Source organism: Mytilus galloprovincialis, chromosome 7 (genome assembly GCF_965363235.1).
Source record: "Mytilus galloprovincialis chromosome 7, xbMytGall1.hap1.1, whole genome shotgun sequence".
NCBI classification, from domain to species: Eukaryota; Metazoa; Mollusca; class Bivalvia; order Mytilida; family Mytilidae; genus Mytilus; species Mytilus galloprovincialis.
Genome location: NC_134844.1, coordinates 95,050,579 through 95,060,450, shown reverse-complemented (window position 1 = coordinate 95,060,450; position 9,872 = coordinate 95,050,579). Strand labels below are relative to the sequence as shown.

The 9,872-nt window shown below is 37.2% G+C and overlaps 1 protein-coding gene across 1 annotated transcript in view; it reads left to right on the top strand.

The window, feature by feature from the left end:
* The first annotated feature begins 9,384 nt into the window (after window positions 1-9,384).
* LOC143084330 (uncharacterized) overlaps window positions 9,385-9,872 on the top strand; it is a 167,661-nt gene continuing 167,173 nt past the window's right edge. The window contains exon 1 of the mRNA XM_076260741.1: window positions 9,385-9,497. The gene's annotated coding sequence lies outside the window, so the exon portion shown is untranslated. The remainder of the gene's footprint in view (window positions 9,498-9,872) is intronic.

Here is a 9,872-nt window from a genome sequence, read left to right as displayed (position 1 = left end):
ACTCGTATCAATTCCAGGGTGGGAAAGTGCACCTGAAGACTTCACTGTCCATCCAAAGTCTGAGGTACCTATACAGTAATGGGTATGGGCTCATGTTTTCACTCTTTCTGTACAGTTCCCTACGGCAAAGTTTTTACCCACACCTAGTGGGATTGAAAGCTTGTCCCAGACCCTTTTATTCATGAAAATGCCCGGGTGGGAAAGTGCACCAGAAGCTGACAACCCCATACCCAATTTCTCATTTTTGTCCATTACGGGTGGTGGCAGCAGTGGCTTTACTGCCACCCCCCTACGGCAAAGTTCTTGACCGCAGGTGGTTAGATTGATAGATGTTATCCATATCTTCAACTCGTATCAATTCCAGGGTGGGAAAGTGCACCTGAAGACTTCACTGTCCATCCAAAGTCTGAGGTACCTATACAGTAATGGGTATGGGCTCATGTTTTCACTCTTTCTGTACAGTTCCCTACGGCAAAGTTTTTACCCACACCTAGTGGGATTGAAAGCTTGTCCCAGACCCTTTTATTCATGAAAATGCCCGGGTGGGAAAGTGCACCAGAAGCTGACAACCCCATACCCAATTTCTCATTTTTGTCCATTACGGGTGGTGGCAGCAGTGGCTTTACTGCCACCCCCCTACGGCAAAGTTCTTGACCGCAGGTGGTTAGATTGATAGATGTTATCCATATCTTCAACTCGTATCAATTCCAGGGTGGGAAAGTGCACCTGAAGACTTCACTGTCCATCCAAAGTCTGAGGTACCTATACAGTAATGGGTATGGGCTCATGTTTTCACTCTTTCTGTACAGTTCCCTACGGCAAAGTTTTTACCCACACCTAGTGGGATTGAAAGCTTGTCCCAGACCCTTTTATTCATGAAAATGCCCGGGTGGGAAAGTGCACCAGAAGCTGACAACCCCATACCCAATTTCTCATTTTTGTCCATTACGGGTGGTGGCAGCAGTGGCTTTACTGCCACCCCCCTACGGCAAAGTTCTTGACCGCAGGTGGTTAGATTGATAGATGTTATCCATATCTTCAACTCGTATCAATTCCAGGGTGGGAAAGTGCACCTGAAGACTTCACTGTCCATCCAAAGTCTGAGGTACCTATACAGTAATGGGTATGGGCTCATGTTTTCACTCTTTCTGTACAGTTCCCTACGGCAAAGTTTTTACCCACACCTAGTGGGATTGAAAGCTTGTCCCAGACCCTTTTATTCATGAAAATGCCCGGGTGGGAAAGTGCACCAGAAGCTGACAACCCCATACCCAATTTCTCATTTTTGTCCATTACGGGTGGTGGCAGCAGTGGCTTTACTGCCACCCCCCTACGGCAAAGTTCTTGACCGCAGGTGGTTAGATTGATAGATGTTATCCATATCTTCAACTCGTATCAATTCCAGGGTGGGAAAGTGCACCTGAAGACTTCACTGTCCATCCAAAGTCTGAGGTACCTATACAGTAATGGGTATGGGCTCATGTTTTCACTCTTTCTGTACAGTTCCCTACGGCAAAGTTTTTACCCACACCTAGTGGGATTGAAAGCTTGTCCCAGACCCTTTTATTCATGAAAATGCCCGGGTGGGAAAGTGCACCAGAAGCTGACAACCCCATACCCAATTTCTCATTTTTGTCCATTACGGGTGGTGGCAGCAGTGGCTTTACTGCCACCCCCCTACGGCAAAGTTCTTGACCGCAGGTGGTTAGATTGATAGATGTTATCCATATCTTCAACTCGTATCAATTCCAGGGTGGGAAAGTGCACCTGAAGACTTCACTGTCCATCCAAAGTCTGAGGTACCTATACAGTAATGGGTATGGGCTCATGTTTTCACTCTTTCTGTACAGTTCCCTACGGCAAAGTTTTTACCCACACCTAGTGGGATTGAAAGCTTGTCCCAGACCCTTTTATTCATGAAAATGCCCGGGTGGGAAAGTGCACCAGAAGCTGACAACCCCATACCCAATTTCTCATTTTTGTCCATTACGGGTGGTGGCAGCAGTGGCTTTACTGCCACCCCCCTACGGCAAAGTTCTTGACCGCAGGTGGTTAGATTGATAGATGTTATCCATATCTTCAACTCGTATCAATTCCAGGGTGGGAAAGTGCACCTGAAGACTTCACTGTCCATCCAAAGTCTGAGGTACCTATACAGTAATGGGTATGGGCTCATGTTTTCACTCTTTCTGTACAGTTCCCTACGGCAAAGTTTTTACCCACACCTAGTGGGATTGAAAGCTGTCCCAGACCCTTTTATTCATGAAAATGCCCGGGTGGGAAAGTGCACCAGAAGCTGACAACCCCATACCCAATTTCTCATTTTTGTCCATTACGGGTGGTGGCAGCAGTGGCTTTACTGCCACCCCCCTACGGCAAAGTTCTTGACCGCAGGTGGTTAGATTGATAGATGTTATCCATATCTTCAACTCGTATCAATTCCAGGGTGGGAAAGTGCACCTGAAGACTTCACTGTCCATCCAAAGTCTGAGGTACCTATACAGTAATGGGTATGGGCTCATGTTTTCACTCTTTCTGTACAGTTCCCTACGGCAAAGTTTTTACCCACACCTAGTGGGATTGAAAGCTTGTCCCAGACCCTTTTATTCATGAAAATGCCCGGGTGGGAAAGTGCACCAGAAGCTGACAACCCCATACCCAATTTCTCATTTTTGTCCATTACGGGTGGTGGCAGCAGTGGCTTTACTGCCACCCCCTACGGCAAAGTTCTTGACCGCAGGTGGTTAGATTGATAGATGTTATCCATATCTTCAACTCGTATCAATTCCAGGGTGGGAAAGTGCACCTGAAGACTTCACTGTCCATCCAAAGTCTGAGGTACCTATACAGTAATGGGTATGGGCTCATGTTTTCACTCTTTCTGTACAGTTCCCTACGGCAAAGTTTTTACCCACACCTAGTGGGATTGAAAGCTGTCCCAGACCCTTTTATTCATGAAAATGCCCGGGTGGGAAAGTGCACCAGAAGCTGACAACCCCATACCCAATTTCTCATTTTTGTCCATTACGGGTGGTGGCAGCAGTGGCTTTACTGCCACCCCCCTACGGCAAAGTTCTTGACCGCAGGTGGTTAGATTGATAGATGTTATCCATATCTTCAACTCGTATCAATTCCAGGGTGGGAAAGTGCACCTGAAGACTTCACTGTCCATCCAAAGTCTGAGGTACCTATACAGTAATGGGTATGGGCTCATGTTTTCACTCTTTCTGTACAGTTCCCTACGGCAAAGTTTTTACCCACACCTAGTGGGATTGAAAGCTTGTCCCAGACCCTTTTATTCATGAAAATGCCCGGGTGGGAAAGTGCATCAGAAATATTACATAAATTTCTGGACCTATGGCTGGTATAGCTATGAAAATACGGAAAGTCAAACAGAAAATAGCCTATTAAACATGTAAAAAGAACATTGATGTTTTTATAAACTATCTTTGAAGGCTAAATTAGTAGTCAGCTGTCTGAAAATGAATTTTATTGCACAACAAGTTTCATATATAAAAAATCCACAGGGGCCAAAATGCGAAACCAAACTCCTAACTGTGTATTGATGTCTTCTGGTTCCCCAGAAATTCCAGAATAAAAACAGGTACTAAGCCAACTCTACAACGGGGGGAATATGCCCTGTTTTTTATTAATTTTTTTCTAATTATTATTCAACACGGGTCTTTAGTGATCCTAAGTGAATACGCTTTCATTTGATACCAAAATGAACTACTAGTAAATATTATACTAATTGACAAAGATTTATAAATATGCATAGTAACTATTTTGTTTGAAATACTACTTTGATCGGGGCGATATCGTAATTTATTATAAAAATTAGTGTAATAGGACTAGATTGTTTCCCTTTTCAGTTATCAATTATTTTCGACTGTTTTTTATTTGCTTATATCATATTATATTTTCATTTTATTCATTCTAATTGATATTCAATAATTGAACATGACTGACATTCCAGATCCTTTTTTATTTGACGTTTGTTATAATTTTGTAAATAAATGTTATTTACTTTTGCTTACCATTTTTTTTAATACTTGAAATAATAATATTAGAAATGTATCTTCATGTGTAGTATATACTGACCGTGCAAGGGCTATATAGACAGTCAAGGTCGTTAAAAACTTCCATATGTTGTAATATATAATAATTGAATTATAAATGTATATATGTTGAATGATTGAATAAAGGTAAAATAAAAACAAGTTGATACCCAAATTCAACGAGCTATATTTAAAACTTAATCTGATTACATTTGAGAAGATAAGAAAGAATATTCACACAACATTAGTTTTTGTCATTAAATCAGAATTTTTTCTTGACATTGCATTGTGTTATTGATAAAAAAAAAATACGAATAATTTATCTAAAAAGAATGTATTGAATAAGGAATAATGTATAAAATGTTATCTGTTACACAACTTATTACTCTTTTGTCTTTATCGGACACTTTATTGATAACATGCTTCATAATGTCTGAATAAAGGTTGAAACTTGGGGGAAAAAAGTTGTATCTTCACAGAAGGAATTTACTTAGAGGTTAAACAGTAAAGTTGACCTTATACAGTATAAAACATTATATAACTATTCTGTATGAATACTTGTGTGATGCAAGATTTATGAGAAATATTTTTGAGCAACACTTTTTAAAGAACAACCGAAGGATTCATAACATTTATTTTCTAATTTTCGTGTTGATTATATATGTCATTATACTTAAAACATTCTTGTGATATTTTTGAGTAATATGTAATAAATCTGTTGTATATAAATATTAAAGATTTTAAAAAATGCATCTGGCTGAACGTAGTTTAAATGTTTTGACTTGATGATGAATGTTGCATTGAATAAATTTTCTTTTTTCTTTCTTATTATATTTTTATTTGTTTACTGCTTTCAGTATTATCTGAAGTGCCTTGGACTATACCCATTATACTGTTTCGAGAACCACTCCCCTCAAACCTAAATGGTTTCAGGAAATACTCGATATTTTTCTAGTTCCTTGTTCACTTAAACATTTTATTTATCTCACCGTAAGTTGACATTTGAACGGCTGTACTTAATTTTTTTTATTCTGTTTTACAATACTTACGAATATGTTCCGAACCATATCAATATTTGGACCATATGCGTGCGGTCATGACCATATGCGTATACTCATATGGTCTGACCGTACGCGTATGATTGGACCATATTAGTATTATATTCGTTTTATTATCAACGGGCTGGACCATATGAGGTATTTGGACCATAAAGGTTTTTCTTTTTAAATATCTAATCTGGAAACAGTACATCTAGTTAAAACAAAAATCTCGATTTGAAATAAATGTATAATACCATGTAATATAAAGTCTTCAAAAACTGAATAACTGATTTAGAATATTAGCCTCCAGCAAGCAAGCACGCTACTCATGTTTTTTTGTTGGAGTCCAAAATAAAATTGAAACAAAATTAATAGGTGTTTCCTTTGCAATGTTTCCTTTTCAAAGTATATTTAGTATATATTTTTTCTATCAATAGCGATACCTCATGTATTAAATATTAGTAGAACGTTGTAGTATAATGTCATTTTGTGATTTTCAGACATATCTCGAAATGGTTCTGTTATGTGTTTATGCTCAGTGTTAACTTAAGTGGTCGATAGAATTGGTCGCTAGCTTGATTGGTCGCTAGAATTGGTCGCTAGCTTGAGTCTGGTCAAAAAATATGGTTGCGGAAGCTTGTAAAAAATAAATTGCCAAACCTGTAATCGTATAAGCGCAGTTTACACGGGACAGCAACATCGGAATGAGGAAAAAGTCAACAAAGGCTTCAAATTCTGGGATGTCAACACTTAATGTGCACCCGTTGGGATGATATAAAATTAGTTTATTCAGATCCCGATACATATTTTTCTTTCAATTCCGTATTTCAAAACAAATTATCATCTCGAAATTTACAATCACACGATTCATTAAAAAAACAGTGGCCAACAATAAATGAATAGCCGGTGCTTTGATGAAGGTAAACTAGAAAAGCGCCCCGAACGCTAAAAAAAAATAAAATTAAAGAGATTTTTGTTTACCTTTATTTCTTAAAACGACAGAAACAAACTGAAAATACTGACATTTTAACATCATTTTGATTTAGATTCATGTTAATTTACCCTTGGGTGTACAGGGATGGGTGTGTTTTGTTGTTTGAATTGGACATGATGTACAATTGAGATTACATTCCACTATGAACTGCTTATTCAATCAAAAATATATTGTGTCGCCAAATGCCTTGTAAAATAGTCAGAACATAATCATATACGCTTAATATATATTTTGGTCCCTCGGCAAAATGCCCGGAGCATACTGTTTTACCCGTGTAAATTTGACCGCCTGTCCCTCACTTGGTATATAGCTAAGGGTTCATACAATTTATTTCTTAGTGCTATATTATTTTTAGCTTCGACTTTACATTATTTACCTGGTGTTAATATATATATATATATATATATATATGTACCAAAAGTGTGCATATTGTCAGGATTTTTTTTATGTACGTCTGTCTGTCTGTCCATCTGTCAGTCCGGCAAATCAGTTTTCCACACTTTTTTTTCTTCATGCTTGAAGATATTGATTTGATATTTGGTTTATTGTTTTATCATGACAAGTTACAGGTCAAGTTCAATTTTCACGATTTTAGCTTTTCTCTTTGTTCAGTTAAAGCCCTTTCCCTAGGATTAAATTTTTGATGAAATACTTATTAATTATAGTAGATTTCTGTTCAAAGGGAAATAACTCATTTTAAAAAAAAATGAAAGACAAAATGACATTTTGGATTTTTTTCCTTTTCTTTGGTAAATTGTTTTAAGGATTTAGTGGTAGGTTTGTTTGTCATTCTTGAAGATATTGATTTGATTATTAGTACATAGTTTTATCATGACAAGTTACAGATCAAGTTGGAATTTTGTTCCGGTCTGATGATTTTGTGCAGAGTTATGGTCTTTGGACATAGAAAATTCACTTAAATAATCAGTTTTCAACAATTTTTTTTCGTCATGCTTGAAGATTTTGACTTTATATTTTTATGTAGTTTACACCATGACAAGTTTTAGATCAAGTTAGAATTTCGTTCCATTACAATGAATTTGTAACCGGTAGGGGACTATGTCAATGATTGCCATGCAATACTCACAGAATGCTTGTTATTGTATAATTTTCTCGAATGACAGAATGTTGAACTTTGTCTTTTCAAATGTATTTTTGAAATACAGTTTGCAAGGTTTGTCCGCACGCAACCCACACGTTTACATCATACAGAGTATATACTATCTTAAAAATATGTCTTCTTCTTCTTCTTCTTCTTTTCTTCTTCTTCTTCTTCTTCTTCTTCTTCTTCTTCTTCTTCTTCTTCTTCTTCTTCTTCTTCTTCTTCTTCTTCTTCTTCTTCTTCTTCTTCTTCTTCTTCTTCTTCTTCTTCTTCTTCTTCTTCTTCTTCTTCTTCTTCTTCTTCTTCTTCTTCTTCTTCTTCTTCTTTTAGACACAACTAGACACAACTATTTCAAATTGTATTGTATCGTCCTGAACATGCCTGCAATATTTGCCACCGTACATTTTGCAACCTAAAATCAATCAATTCAAATTGTACTTGAAAATCACTATTTAATTTGTGAAGCACTTTATCCATGCATGGAAGTAGCGGTGGCATTATCTTTGTCTAGTTTGGTAGGATTAAGTTGAAGATATTTTTTTTCTAAGCTGAATGTGCACCCAGTTAGTTCGAAATAAAATTAAATCAGTAGAATTAATAGGAAATTTACGAAACGTACAGACAGGGAAGTAAAAACAAAATAACAAACACGATTCAGATCCCGTTAGATATTTTTTCAATACCTCTGAGTAAAAATAACTTTATATTCAGAAACGTCATCCTTTATCTGCCAAATTCTATGCATATTGGTCAACTATGAAGCAATTTATCAAAAAAAAAAAAAACAAAAAAAAAACAAGGGTGGTGACATGTGTCTCCAGGCCCGTAGCCAGGAATTTCCCAGGGGGGGTTCGTTGGACTCATGAACTCGACTTTAACAGTCACAATCTGAACAAAACGTTGACTTTAACAGTGCTTATTTGATTTCAAAGGGGGGTTCGTCCGAACCCCCCGAACCCCCCCTGGCTACGGGTATGGTCTCTATACTTGCACGGACTCACTATAAAATCCTGGAAATTGTTAGTTTTTATTCTTTCTCCGTAAATGAGAGATCGTTATAAAATCCTGGAAATTGTTAGTTTTTAGTCTTTCTCCGTATATGAGAGATCGTAATTAATTAGTGAGCTACCATTTGATTTTTATGGGGGGCGGGGCAGGACAGGAGTTTTAAGTAAAAAAAGGCAGGATGAGCAACTTGGAAAAAAAAAAGGCAGGATGAAAATTTATGTAAAAAAAGTCAGGATAAACTAAGAAGAAAAAAAGGCAGGACCGAATAGAGTGAAAAATAAAAAGGCAGGACAGAGATTACAACTAAAAAAAATGCAGGACAAAATTTTTCATCCTAACCCCCAATAATAATCAAATGGTAGCTCCCTTAGTGACGACGCTCGTAGTATTTATGAGGTCGCTTTCGTTACTATGACATTTTATGAAATTTTATGCGACTGTCATAACAGTGAGAGGTTTGGCTAGCTATAAATCCAGGTTTAATCCACCATTTTCTACATAAGAAAATGTATGTACCAAGTCAGGAATATGACAGTTGTTATCTATTCGTTTGATGTGTTTGAGCTTTTGATTTTGCCATTTGATTACGGACTTTCCGTTTTTAATTTTCCTCGGAGTTCGTTTTTTTTGTTATTTTACTTTTATTAGCACTTTCTTGAAGCTTTTTATTAACTAATTTAATAAGATAATTGTTTTCCAGCTAAATTTAAATAATTTTCATATACATTTTTGTCTCTTTTTTTTACCCCTTTTCCCCTTTCTCTTGCCCCTTCTCTCCTTTCTCCCGCCCCCTCTCTCCTTTCTCCCACCCCCTTTCTCCCTGTCTCCTTTTACCCTGTCCGCCTCCTCATTAATAATTTACTTGGCTTGTTTAGAACTTTTTTCATGTATTGTTTGTTTCTTGTTTATATATATGTCTATCATGTTTGGATTTTAACCAGTCAGGGTATTACTTTTTGCAATACAGTTATATTGAAGACCCTACCTTCTAGCAAACGAAAAGGTCAACTGTACTGTAGCTAACATGCACCCCACGGGACGTATTCTTTTTTACTTTTTTTATATCCTAGTCCTCTGTAAATATAGTCCTGTAAATATAATCTGAGTCTTGAAGCTTTAACCGATTCTGAAAAAAGTGCTCCTTTGAAGGAGGGAATTCCTTTTACAGATAAGCCTTCCATTATAAAGACGTCACAAAGTGTTTCACCATATGTATATGTGACGTCATAGAAAATGGAAAGTACGGTGCTTTGACGACACAGAAGAAAAATTTGGACGGTAATTCAATAAAGTCGGTAAGACATCTCTGTTTTATGACATTTGTTCAAATGCACAGGCGGCTGTCTTTTTTTCAGGCTAGCGTTTCACAAAAGTCATACGGTAATTTCACTTTTGTACACAAGTACTTGAAGTAGATCCGCAAACATCCTGCATTTATATGTCTATCCAGTCATGCCAGTGCTATTTTATTTTTGTTCATTCTTACCTGGTCATGTTATTCATTTTCAACATCCTCCTGCCCCACCCCCACCCATTCCTTTCTGTTATGTAACAACACACGCATTGTAGGATTCGTGAAAATTGAAAGGTCATGGGACGATCATTTTATTATGTTTTGGGAGGGGTGGGGGGGGGGGGGGGGGGAGATTTTGAAAATAGAATCCTGTCCA